General features: G+C 46.6%; 1 protein-coding gene across 1 annotated transcript in view; it reads right to left on the bottom strand.

Moving 5' to 3' along the window:
• LOC144804134 (uncharacterized) overlaps nucleotides 1-10573 on the bottom strand; it is a 123328-nt gene extending 112755 nt beyond the window's left edge. Inside the window, exon 1 of the mRNA XM_078671899.1 lies at nucleotides 10463-10573. The gene's annotated coding sequence lies outside the window, so the exon portion shown is untranslated. The remainder of the gene's footprint in view (nucleotides 1-10462) is intronic.
• Between the last annotated feature and the right edge of the window lie 1644 nt (nucleotides 10574-12217).

Here is a 12217-nt window from a genome sequence, read left to right as displayed (position 1 = left end):
CGCATAGGCCGGGTCCCCCATATCCCCGTACCACCACTCATTAAGGACCAGCAAATGTGCAGCCTGGTAATAGGAGAGGACATCTTAAGTAGCAAGACCACCGGTGTACGTGGATAGAAAACAAGTGCGTAGGGCCACCCTAACCGCGCCACCCTCCTACAAAAACCCTCCCAATGCCGAATTTACCTGCCGGAACCAGCGGGGTGGAATCTGGTAGGGATGATTTTGTAATTGATAAAGGAGATGGGGAAGCGCTACCATCTTGAGGATGGCCGACCTACCGTAGATCGTCAAGGATTCATATACAGCCCAGAGGTCTCATCGAAAATCTGAAGGATGCGCATCAACTGTGGCCCGACCTATCCAAATCAGTAAGAAAGAGCAGGACATCGTCCGCGTAGAGTGCTATTTTATCTGTGAGACCCGGCGCCCATCTAAATCCCCGAAGTTGGGCATCTATGCGCACCCAGGCCGCCAGCGGCTCCATGGCGAGCGCAAAAAGGTAAGGGGAGAGGGGGCATTCCTGGCGCGTGCCCCGCTGGATCGAGAAGGAGCAAGAAATCCCCCCACCTACCCACACTGACGCTGTAAGGTTAGTATATAACAGCTGCAGATAAGCCAGACAGCGTGGCCGAGGTTAAGTTTCCGCAACAGAGCAAACAGGTACATCCGGTCAAAGAGTCGAAGGCCCGATCCATGTCGCTGCCAGCTCCCCAAGCCGCCCACAGGCCGATACAGCAACGTGCGTGCGCCTAATATTATGGCGAATCGCCCTCTGAGGCATAAACCCGGCCTGATCCGGGTGCATCAATGCTGTATGATGTATGCTGCTCCGGAGGTCTGCCCGGCTTGAGGAACACTACCACTTCCGCGTGTCTCCAGTCTGGGGGAAGCAAGCCGCTCTCCCGCGCCTCCTCCACCACTGGACGAAAGTGTGGGGCCAGCTGCACAAAAAAACGTTTAAAAGACTCACTGGGGAAACCATTTGGACCCGGAGCCTTCCGGGGATTCAACTCCCCAGGGCCGCACCCAACTCATCGTCCAACAGGGGCCTATCCAATTGCTCCCGCACCTCATTAGAGACGGTCTTGGGAGGAAGGTCATCAATGAATTTCGTAATAACCTCAGCCGCGAGACATTCTTTTGGCGCGTACAGGTCCTCATAATATGCAGCAAAGCTCTCTGCAATAGCTGGGGGCTCAAGAATCGGCGCCCCCGCCGGGTCCTGGACCCCCGGCAGCGGCTAGGCATGCAGGGTACCCTGGCACAGGTGGTGGAGCATCTTGCTTGACTTATCCCCCCATTGATAGACCATACTACGCGTTGCAAGCCAAGTCTGGCGAGCCTCATCCATCAGTATTGCTGTATATTGTTGCTGAGCCAACACTAGCTGCCTTCTAGCCGAGCCTCCATCCGCCTCCCGACCCCTACGTTCCAGCGCCTCAATGTCTGCCTCCCGACGCACAAAGTCCTGCTGCCGCTCCCTTCGCGCAGCCACACACCAAGAAATATCTACTCCTCGTAACATGGGTTTAAATGCCTCCCAAAGTACCGCTGGAGATTCGACTGACCCCACATTAACTGCGCGATAATTATCTATCTACCGTAGTGACGGTGGAGCATACACGATACCAAGCGCCAAAACTTCCCCCCCAATTCTGCCCTGTATAAAGATATACCTTCCCTGCGTGTCTGACCAAAGTTTCTCATGCGCATAGGGGACCCTGCGGTGGATCAATATCGCTACACCCCGCGAGCCCCATGTGAACCCTGAATGAAACATGTGGTGGTATCCATACCGCTGTAGGCATAGGGCTTTAGTGCCCAGCAAGTGTGTATTCTGGAGCAGGAGCATGTCGGCCCCAGCTCTCTTGGAATAGTGAAGAATGGCCCCTCGCTTTACCTTATCCAGTGCCCCACGAACATTCCAACTGACTACGTGCAGGGAACCTGGGGTTATCCGCCCTTCCACCTCCGTGCCAGACATATCGAAAAACCTTTGCCCTCATGGCCTGTGCATATGCTCCCCAGAGTGTACATACGTTACAAGCAACCAGCATGAATGCGCAATCAAACAAATAAAACGGACCCCCCCCCCCCAACAACCCCTCTACCCCCCCACCCCATACCTCACGAACATGGAAGTATCTGTCGCGGTAGGATAGGAGCCAAGTCCCCAACCGGGGACAGGAACCATACCTTCCAATGCATCCCCAACTGGACACCCCTAACCCTGGGGCCTTACCCCTTGCCGCCAGCCACTGCGTGACCGGGTTCCCAGTCCAACAAATGTGCCTATTTGGACATCAACACACAATCTCCAGAGTCCCAGTCCTTGTTGGACCCACTAATCAGTCCGCCGAAGCCTGTTTCTCCGGTGACAAGCCCCTCTGCTGGAGAGCGGAGCCGGACAGAGATCGACGCCTGGTTCTCGATCTCCTGTTCCCTCCCCGCTGGCCAAGGGGGCCCCTCCGGGCCGCCTCACTTGACAAGGAGTCTGAATCCCTGCCAGGTGGCGGGTGAACTCGCACCCTCACAGTCTCGTCAGTCCATTTAAAGACTTCCTCAGGAGAATCCAAGAACGGCATGCAAGATCGGTAGACTACTCTCAGGCGGGCTGGATATAGCAGCGCATACTGGAGCTTAAGATCCCGGAGGCGAGCTTTGGCCGCCAGGAAGGATTGTCGCTGCTGCTGCACTAGGCGCGTGTAGTCCGGGAAAATATGGATATTCGTGTTGTCACAGGTGAGGGATTTCTGGGCTCTGGCATGCTTCGGAATAGTATTGAGGTCCATATAATTCAAGAATTTGGCGATGATCGGCCGCGGGTGAGCCCCTTGGGGAGGCTTCTGCATGAGAGCCCTGTGGGCCCGCTCCACCACGAAGCAGCGAGAAAGAGCATCTGGAGGGAGCCAGCCCTCCAGCCACCGTGTCAGGAAACGCTCCACGCAATCAAAAAGAGATTATTAGGCCACTGCCTGCTCCGCCAGATAACTTAAGAAGTCACCAGCACACGACACGTGAGAGGGAGGGTCCCCCTATACTGGTGTATGGTTCCACAATCATGCCAACTGCTTTTGTACACTTGCAGTACCCTCTTCAAATCTTATACAGCATACAAGCCCCAGCTTCTACCCACTGGCACGCGGCTGTTCAAGAATGTACCCTCCTAACCCCACAATGTGCCTCATGGGTTGATGTCTCTCCACTTCGTACACGTCTTGTTGTGCCCGCCAAGTGCTTAGAAGCCATCTATAACGGTTTCTGAACAAGCAATGAATTATTTTAACTAAACGTTCTATAGATTGTTTTTTTTTATTGCACTACACAGGCTGCATTGGGTCCCCACCCGGCCTGGTACAAACCTGAAGGCCCTGCGCCTGGAGGGCAAACCGCGATCGAGTAAACTTCCAGGATCCTCCTGGGAGTGCCAGGTTTTACACCTCGGAGGCCGAACATGTATTGTATGTATGTATGTATGTATTGAACAGTTCTATAGCTGGGGCATGAAGGGCTGGAGATTCAAAGGTGTGAGAGCGGTTGGGCTTTTGGTGTGGCTGACGAGGACTTGTCTGTATTACAACTTAGAATGAAGTGATTCAACAGTACCTGTCTCGAGTCATCACTCTCACCATAACTTGGCTACAAGCAGGCAGTAGTCACTGTCTCAGTGGTACTAAGATCATCTCCCTCAAGAGGCTGATCCTCACTCTGAGTCTGGGGGAAAAGACACAGCCTTGCCCCTCCTGCTCTTTCTCTTGGAAAGCACATGGTCCACTATTTCAGGATCCAGGGCCTGGTCACAGCAAACACACCTGCAGAGATGCCCAATATTTCTGCGTGAGTCCTGAATTCAACCTCAGCCCAGGCTGAAGTTTCCAAATCATTGCCCAAAAAACAATCTACTGGTAGCGCTGAAGACACCACAACCTTTTTAGGTCCCGTTACCCCTCCCCAGCTAAAATTAACAATGGCTAAGCAATGGTCAGTCCTGGCATTGTTAGCATTGGTCACTTGGTACATTTCTTCAAGTATGGTTTGGTCAGGAGACACACATTTCTCTGTCACTATTGTGACACTGGCCCCTGAGTCCCTGTAGGCCATGGCCTATGTTCCATTGATCAATGGCTGTTTTCTGTACTTTACCAGATTACTGGGGCCGACAAGTAAGGTAGCATGATCTATGCCACCATCACAAACTAGAACAGCCTGAGCTGGAATTCTGACTAAGCCAGACCCACCTCAGATCCCAAGGTCAACCTTACTATTCCCTTGTTCCCTGTACTACCACTTGTACCTGTGATAGGGGGCGCAGATGCCTTAGGGGCAGTGGTAGCAGTAGTACTTTCCTTGGCTTTTGGACAATCAGCATCCTTTGTACAATTGGTTTTCACCTTACAAAAGTAACACCAAGGTTTCTTTTTGCCTTTTTTTGTTGGATTGTGACCCCTCCCCCTCCCCCCCCCCGATGCAGGTTTTTGGAGCCCTTGAGAAGACTCCTTTTGGTCTTTACCCTTGTTCCCGCCCTTCCCTTGAGTTTTTGAAGAATCTTGTTTTTCTGGTCACCTCTATTGCTCTGATTTTTCTGCTTAACCCTGGTTCTGACCCACTTATCTGTCTTCTTTCACAATTCTTGGGGAGAAGTCAGATCTGAGCCCACCAGGTATTGATGCAAAACCAGATTTTGACAATTATGTGTTAATTTGATGTCTTGGTAGATGAACAAACCTTCCTTAACATCCTTGTTCAAAACCAGTGGTGCCTTATAGACTTCAGGGGGGAAGGAGTTGGCCTAACGGCTAGGGCGGTCGACCTCGAATCTGGGGCACTGGGTTCGAGTCTCGGCAATGACGCTGATTGTGATCCTGTGATTCTGGGCAAATCACTTCATCTCCCCGTGCCTAACGAAAATGAATGTGCGTCCTCATGTAACGTAACTGGTGCTATGTAAAGCGCTCTGATACCTGATTCGGGTCAAGTTTGCGCTATATAAAAAAACTCTACAATACAAGGCTACCCCTCAACACCAAGGACTTCCTTGGGCCCTGGTTCAACCCCTCCCAAGTGCCTTGCTCCTGGAAGAATACGGGAGGATGTTGGTCCCAGCAGAGAGGGCATTGCTCTCTGGGAGTTGCCTTTGAATATTGGGAACACTTTTCTTTGGGTGGCCTTACCCACTTATGTGGTTGAATTCAGATCACGATTCCTAATTGTGTGCAATCTTTTGCATGGCCTGTTTGTCATCTGTCCTCAAGGTCCTACTGATGAATCAATTTTTGAGTATTTCTCTATGTCATGTATTCTGGCCTTTGTTAATGAAGCCCTGGCCAAGCCTACTCAACGGGAGATGTTTAATTTCCATTTGTATTACATTCTCTTGTTGGTCTGTTTGATCATTTGCACTTGATGCGCTGAGTATTTATCAGTCCGCAACTGAGAGAGTATTCTCTGTCGATGTATGAGATGGGGCTTCTGTGGCAAGTTGCTGTATTCCACTTGTTACAGGGAAGGACTTCTTCTGGTTGGAATTATTTTATTCCATCAGTAAATATGTACATTTCTTCTCCTCCACACAGTCTGGTTTCAAGGAAGAGATTAGAGAAATGCAATTCAGAAATGCGTCCGCATACGACAGTTTTCCATACATAGTGAGATGCAGTCAGAGGTGCTCAATGGAGATGCGTGATTGGGAACAGAATGGAAACCCTTTAGAAATTCCCTCTCAATATGCAGATTTTTGGATGGGTTCTTCAATTCATCAATCAAACTGTTGAGAAATTGTGGTAATGTACTCAACTTTTTCAAAATTAGAGTGTAGTGACACATTGTGACAATTTGGGTGTACTCTATGGTATGGATGGGAGACATTACCGTGCAGTACATTCGCAAATACAGTCTTGTGTCCAGTCAGGTATGTTTTCTTAACCTTAATCTCAACCCTGGGTAGCTATGGCTGTGAGCAGTAAGGCTTAGCAAAGGATCAATGGGGCAGATGTATCAAGCCCTTTTCAGTTCGAAAATGGGCAGATTCACAGAATCTGCCGGTTGCAAATGCAAATTATGCTTTTCCAATGTAGGAAACCCAATTTTGCAATTCGGTAACCTGTTACCGAACTGCAAAATGGATTTGCGATTTGGTATTAGGAAGGGGAGTGTTTAGGGGCGGTCGCAAAACATTAGCATTTTACGACCTACTTCAAGTAGGTGGTAACCCATTTGCAAATGGGAAGGGGTCTCTTCCCCCCTTTGTGAATGTTTGTAAAAGCATTTTTAAGAGCAGGCACTGGTTCCACAGTCCACTGTCTGCTCTTATAAAATGAAAAGAAATCTTTTCATTTTTCTCTTTGTAAAGCCTCTCATTTTCCTTTAAGGAAAACAGGCTGCTTTACAAAAAAAAATTGCTTTATTTAAGAGAAATCACACACATGGTGGTCTGCCGATTGCAGGCCACCATCCCAGTGATTTTTGCGATTCCTAGTGGGTTACAAATTGCGACCTACCTCATTAATATTCATGAGGTAGGTAATTTGCAACCCCCTATGATTCGCAGAAAGTGTACTACACACCTTCATACATGCCATTTTGCAATATCCTAATTGTGAATCCTTGTGATTCGCAATTATGAAATCACAAAATGGTATCTTCATACATCTGGCGCAATGTGTACAGCATTTAACTGCAGCAAACACCAGAATAAGAAAGTCACAAGACAGGACAGAAACAGGACATCAAGTTACAACAATAGATTAGATTTTTATTATCTTTCGTGTCAAAACCAGTGCAATAAGCCCTTACATTAACAACTTTAGGATACCATCTCTCAAGGCTTTTTCTCCACGTTTGATGACAATGGAGTTGGAGGCTGGGGATTTTTTTTTTTATTTGAAACATATATCTTTCGTACCCATTAATATGGGGTGGAGTTCCTACAGACATCCAGAAAATAAAGAGATCTGACCACCCACTGGTAAGACACTTATGTTCAGATCCTCTTCCCCACATGGGCTGACTCACTCTTCCCTTAAAGGATAGACCAAATGCTCTTCCTGAGGCATAAAATATCCCTCTAGCTTCCACCAGCTGATGTCCAAACAATTTAGATCCTGAAAATGTTTTTTATTAATAGCGCCTTTTGTGACACGTTCGCCATGTCAGCATCTGAGCCACATCTTTTTTTCTTGCTGCTATGGAGGAACTAGCCGTAGCTGCACTCAAGGCATCATAGGAAATTTCAATAAAGGCACACAGGCTGCTCCATTAGCACAAGCGCCTTTCAAAGTAGCACCCTGTTTCATGAGATTTGCCAATTCATGAAAATCTTGTTCTCAACTGGATAGGATAGGACGAATATGCTGCTGCTCTAATAGAAAAATTGGAAGCAACAAATAAGCGTTTCACAGCCTTCTCAACCCCCTTATCCACAGGATCCGACGGACTCCCCTCTTTCGAGATTAAGGTGCCATGACACACAAGAATCTTCATCAGTGAATCCACCTCACTACTGACGGAAACTAGTCTTCAAAATTTTGTGTGGGAAGTCTGCATGGGAGAAACCATGAAAAAGAAGTCTTGTTAATCTCCTTCCACTATGCTCCATTACCCTTTTAGTAGACGCATGAAGGGGCATATTATCTGGTTCAGGCTTAAGATGTCCTCGGGCTCAACTAGTTGTGACAACTATAGAAATGACAAATTGAGTCTTGTGTTGGATGATCTCTTTCAGCTTTGGTTCTTGCACCAACCTACTCCCTTATTTCTTCCTTCTTTCCCTCCTGATCATCAGTAGCCCCCTCCGTCCGTGGGTTTTTCAGAGAAGGAGGCCTATTTCTTTCCTTCAATGTGGCAGTGACTGTCAACTGAATCATCTTTTAAATGTCAGCCTTACAATGGATTTCTGAAGTTTCCACTCCACCCCCTCTATCTCATGCACCTTCTCTGTACACTTCATGACAGATTTCATTGTGGTAGACACAGCTACTCTGCTCAGACAACAGAAAGCTCTCCTTCCTGCTTCTTATAATTGCTAGGAAATGGGCTGTGACAAACAATTGTGTGCTCTCTGCAACTATAAACTACTCACACTGACCTGCATGCATTACGTACTCATCACAGCGCTGACCGTGTGAACCATCTTCACCAGTGACAAAAGTGTCACAGACCAATAAGTGCACAAAACGGCGACTTAAAAATTCAAAATTACTGTGGAGTAATGAGGCTACAGCCTCGGAATCCAAAACACACCACTGCCAGAAGGAATGTGACAGCCAGCGAAGACGACGATGCTTGCACTATGCGCCTATGGACACACTGGGAAAACGCTGCATGCTGGGAAGAACGCGCTCCTTATTGTGTAGCTTAGAAAATGCGTGCACTCAGCAGGCCTTCAAACAGACAAATAATAAACTCGTATAAGCAGAGGTTCCCAAGGGCCAAAGTCATCTGCTGTAGCAGGACCTCGAAAACTGTTGTCAGAATTAGAGAACCTACAATCATATACAGCAGCAGACAATTCTACTTTCCTATGACTTTTCATGACCACACTAATATGGCCACTCCAGCACTCCGTCACTTTTGGGTACTCCCATTCAGTAAAGAAGCCAACACTCTGCCAAGCGCTATATCTAAAATACATGTCAAATACAGTCCAAGGTCACTAATGATCTGACTGTGCAACTTATTTTACCTCATTATGTCTGGCAGGTAACATATGTCAATCCTCTATGGGTTCCGGAGTAGCGTGCTTCTCGCCAAAAAAGCGCTTCAACACCCCATAAGGGGTGACAAGTGCTATATAAATACAAACCTTGTTTCCCTCTTTTATCCTTCCGCTATCCTTCTGAATCCAAACAACTGACTAACCTATCCGCCACTCAAATTACTTTCATATTTCTCTATACTAACTCAACACTAATCCTTTATGGGTTCCGGAGTAGCGTGCTACTCACCGAAAAAGCGCTTTGACGCCTCGTATGGGGTAGTAAGCGATATATAAATGCAATTACAATAAAATAGGTCAGTTACACATAGAGCCACACAACTAAGTTATCTATGCATTTCTTGAGTTTCTTTGGCTTAGTGAATGTTGAAATCAATTTTACCAGTGGACAAAATGAGTTTTATCAAGGCTTTGCCCTTATCACTGTCCAGGACCAGTATCAGGAGATATCTGAAGAACTGGTAGGTTTCTTATCTTGCAAACTGAAGAGGCGTCCAAAGAATCTATCTGGTTCTCAGCATTGAAATAGCTCTCTTGTCGGAGGAGTTTGACACTCCATAGGAGGGGTCAATGCACAAAGGCGCCTTGTTCACCACAAGCAGCCGTATCATTGCCGTCTGTGTGGTTCAAAAGAGGCACATGCCCCATGTTAGCATCAAGAACGGTCGGGTTTCTGTAATACAATAATGCTAGTTATGAAGTGTTAAATAAGGCACTGGTTGCAAAAATATACAGAAACTATAATAAATGCAACACAGAGCTGCACTGGACTAGTTCTTTTAACTGTCAGGTAGTTTTACTAACTAACGAAGCCAGTGACTCATCAACCAGCATTTTAAGGACACACCAAGGCATTTCTTTTAAAAACAGGTAGGTGAAGATGTGGCAAACACAAAGCATGTTCATCATGCAACACTGAAATGTAATTGCTCAGTAAAGCAAAGTATCCTCAATAAAACAAACAGTGAACATCTTCTCAAAGCCACCGCCCTTTCTTCATTTTAACAAACTCTTTTATAACGTAAACAAGAAGCAAAATTGGGTAACTGTTTTAAAGCAGAATGGACCAGCCAGGTACCAGTTACAAACATAACCGACTGAAAACACTATTCCTAGCCCTGCAAGAGGAATGGCTAACAAATGGAAGTGCACGTCTTAAGTATTCCCTACTTGCACACATTGTATCACCACCGAAGGCCACACTTGTGCCTAAGACAGCAGGTTGCAGAGTAAGAAGATGAAATATCACAAGTAATAGTGGTTTATCCAACAGCATGGCGCCCACAACAGGCACATTCCCAAAGCTCGGTCAGCGCTCTAGTTTATCTCGCTGCCGCTCTCCCTACAGGAATCGGCCATATTGGGTGTGGTAAATCATAAAAGTCCATCTCGCGCACCGCATCACTCAGCTGTTAGTTTTTACAGCTTTTATATAGCACGACCTCGACCCGAAGATATGGGAGCTATTTATATGTGAACCGATTACATCACACATGCATGTGTTATTGGGTTTGTAGAAGATTACGTGATTTGCCCAGACTCACAGGATGAGCCGACGCAGAGACTCCAGCCGGGTTCCCCACCAAAAAATGTCTCCTTCTGTAACGGAACTAATGCTCATGTGAAGCGCTTCAAGACCTTCGGGTCGAATTCGTGCTATACAATACTGCAACAACAACAAAAACTCCTAAGTCGGCAGCTCTGGCCACGCCCTCGACCGATGGTTGTTGAAGGAGCGGCACTCACCTTCAGCTAAGATGAAGCCGCCTTCTATCCCCGTGATCCGTGAAGGGGTCTCAGACACCGACGGGTTCAATGTGCAGTGGGGAATAACAAGCAATTCTCCCTGTGTTTGCATTTAAATGCGCCCCGGGGCGGCGCGGGCTCTGATTGGCCCAGATCATGGCTGCTGCTAAAGGCTGCAGCGGCAACAGGCTCAAGTTTCGAGCCAGTCTGTGATTGGCTGCAAGTATACCCCTATAATAGCTCGAGCCAGCCTGTGATTGGCTGCAAGTATACCCCTATAATAGCACGAGCCAGCCTGTGACAGGCTGCAAGTATACCCCTATAATAGCTCGAAACAGCATGTGATTGGCTGCAAGTATACCATATATTAGTTGCCCTGGGGTGCAGACTGCTAACCAGGTTGGTGAGGCCTGGCTGGTGGATGATAGCACTTGAATGGTGGTTGGTAAGGGCCTGAGGTGATTCTGGTTCGAAACAAGGTCTTGACATCTGGGTGATGGCCACTAAAGCCCTTCTAGGGGAGCTGACGTCAAGTTAGTGTATGGTTTGGTGGAAGCAGCCCTGCCCAGTTTCCTAGGTCCATGCGTTCAATGCTGCACCATTCCAGGAAAATAGACATTCGAGATTGGGCCCTAATAATCTTACTAGCTCATTTTTGGTCATTAAAGATGTCCCCAATCTTGAAAAATACTGGGATGTCATAACTAAGCCCATGGACCGCAAACTATTCCACCAATTCAGATGCGGTACACTGCCACTAAGGGAGTTTACTTTTTCAATTCAATTCAAAAGTAGCTTTATTCGGTATTTTGACAAAAAACCATAAAAGCATACAAGTACAAGTACAAACGTAAGCAGACTAAAAGCTTTTCTCATTAAAAAACTTCCTATAAAAAATACATATCCTAAAAACAGAACAAGTAAAAATTCATTATAGTACATATGAAATTTATAAAATTCATTTTGCATTCATTAAAAGGCTCTTGGAATCATACAGTCTACTGCTGTCCACGTACTATCTGGTGTTATAAGGTACACAATAATACGATTTTTCATTTTTTTTTATATATCCCCGGAGTCCTAATCATTTCCCATGGTCCCTCTGCACTTTACAATAAAAGCCAAAAATGTTATCGCTGTCACTATGGTACATTCATCTTGCATCATGTAAAGTCTAACCAGTGCTGTTTTACAGGTTCTCACACCCCATGACTTTAGTAGCGGTAACAGGTATCTTTTCCTCCCCCACTGATAGTACTTACAAAAGAAAATGCAATGCAAGTTTGACTGTTTGGATAGGTCATCACACGGACATTTCTCCAAATTGCTAGACCAGTCATTCGGGACAGGGAATGATATTAGCCTGTAAAATGAGTCCGTTCTCATTCGAGTCAAGAGCATTCTGTGATAACACGAATAATTAGGAGCTAAATAGGCATGTAGGCCTGTGCCATGTAGGATGTTACGATGGGCTACTATGGTGGACTTGTGCCCATCTAGGTACCATCTCCGTTCCTCCAATAAGTCAAGGCATGCCACTTTCAAAGCTTTTTTTACTATTTGTGAGCATGATGTGGGGTTTAGATAGAGATCTGGTTTGCCAATGGAATACAAAAACTTTTTTACATAGGCTAACCATGGCTGCTTACTGGACGCAGAATGGTTTAAGCAGTCCTGGATTACTTCCCTATTAAAGCCAGTATCATCACACGTCCAGATCTTAAACCACAACATCACTGGCGCAATCTTTATCAA

This window comes from Lissotriton helveticus, chromosome 1_2 (genome assembly GCF_964261635.1).
Source record: "Lissotriton helveticus chromosome 1_2, aLisHel1.1, whole genome shotgun sequence".
NCBI lineage: Eukaryota > Metazoa > Chordata > Amphibia > Caudata > Salamandridae > Lissotriton > Lissotriton helveticus.
This window is presented reverse-complemented; position numbering and strand designations above follow the sequence as displayed.